General features: G+C 43.0%; 1 pseudogene; it reads right to left on the bottom strand.

Moving 5' to 3' along the window:
• Window positions 1-851: 851 nt before the first annotated feature.
• On the bottom strand, window positions 852-1,776 carry LOC146448032 (large subunit ribosomal RNA; annotated as a pseudogene; the record flags this gene model as incomplete).

Genomic DNA, 1,776 nt, shown 5'->3' on the forward strand with positions numbered 1-1,776 from the left:
GTCGGCATTTTCAATCAGGAATGTTGCCATTCGAAAGAGCGTCCAAAAAAACTTGGTTGGGACACATTTATTTTAGAAATTAGCGACCTAACCAGAAGTGCACTTTTTGGTGGGCCTACCCTACCCCCCTCAGGAGCAGTTCTATGGTTATAATACCACGGAAGGCACAAAACCTATCCCAAACTAGGTTTTCTTGTATGCTGATTCCATTTTCAATGTGTTTCCTTGACTCTGACGGAAGCAAAGTCAAATACTCACCTCTATATGGACGGGGAAGCAAAGTGCGGATTTTGGTAGGTCGCCATTTTCAATCGGGAATGTTGCCATTCGAAAGAGCGTCTAAAAGAACTTGGCTGGAACACATTTTTGCTATAAATTGTTGACCTAAGTATATAAGCAAGTATATAAGCAAATACTCGTTACATAGCATAAATAGCCTCTAAACACCCGAAAAACCTCTCCAAATATCATTTAAACCTTTTTCCTAACCCTAACACTTACCCTAACCCTAACCCTAACCCCATTTCAAACCCTAATTCTAAGTCAGAGGTCCTCCTCACACCACCAATTTTTTTGGTAGGTCAAAAGACCTCCCCACACCACAGAATTTTCGAAGTCGAGGTCCTTCTCATACCAAACAATTTTTCTAAGAGTTTTTCTAAAAATTTTGAGGACTTTTCACTTAGAAAAGAATTGGGTTTTGTGGTGGACCTTTCAGTTACAAAATATTAAATTGTGTGAGGAGGACTTTTGACTTTGAAAATATTTTGTGGTGTGAGGAGGACCTTTGACTTAAAAAATATTTCATGGTGTGAGGAGGACTTTTGACCTTGTCAAAAAAAAGATGTGATACAAATCTTAGAACAAAGGCTTAATCTCAGAAGATCGTAGCAACAAGGCTACTCTACAACTTACAATACCCCGTTCTTTATTTAAGTCGTCTGCAAAGGATTTATCTCCAGAAACGTTAGAATTTGCTAGCGGCAGTGCCTTGGGAGCTTTTGTCCCCCTTGGCACTTTGGGACGCATGAGGGCCGAAACCCTCTATTCTGGTTCGCCTAAAGTTCTCTGGAGGTAATCATCGTTGCTTTCTAGCACGGATTCTGACTTAGAGGCGTTCAGTCATAATCCAACAGATGGTAGCTTCGCACCATTGTCTTTTCAGGCAAGTGCAAATGCCAATTGTCTGAATCTGCGGTTCCTCTCGTACTGAGCAGAATTACTATTGCAACAACACTTCATCAGTAGGGTAAAACTAACCTGTCTCACGACGGTCTAAACCCAGCTCACGTTCCCTATTGGTGGGTGAACAATCCATCACTTGGCGAATTCTGCTTCGCAATGATAGGAAGAGCCGACATCGAAGGATCAAAAAGCAACGTCGCTATGAACGCTTGGCTGCCACAAGCCAGTTATCCCTGTGGTAACTTTTCTGACACCTCTAGCTTAAAACTCCTAAAGACTAAAGGATCGATAGGCCATGCTTTCACAGTTTGTATTCGTACTGAAAATCAAAATCAAGTGAGCTTTTACCCTTTTGTTCTACATGAGATTTCTGTTCTCATTGAGCTCACCTTAGGACACCTGCGTTATCATTTGACAGATGTGCCGCCCCAGCCAAACTCCCAACCTGACGGTGTCTTGGACGAGGATCCGCCCGTCCGAAGACGGGCGTTAAGTCCAGAACGTGGACCTTGCGGTCCGCCTCCGCTCCATCCAATAAGTAAAAAAACGATAAGAGTAGTGGTATTTCACCGGCGCATTGCTGCTCCCACT

The sequence above is a fragment of the Pavona decussata genome, unplaced genomic scaffold (assembly GCF_977016875.1).
Source record: "Pavona decussata unplaced genomic scaffold, jaPavDecu1.1 SCAFFOLD_1470, whole genome shotgun sequence".
Classification (NCBI taxonomy): domain Eukaryota; kingdom Metazoa; phylum Cnidaria; class Anthozoa; order Scleractinia; family Agariciidae; genus Pavona; species Pavona decussata.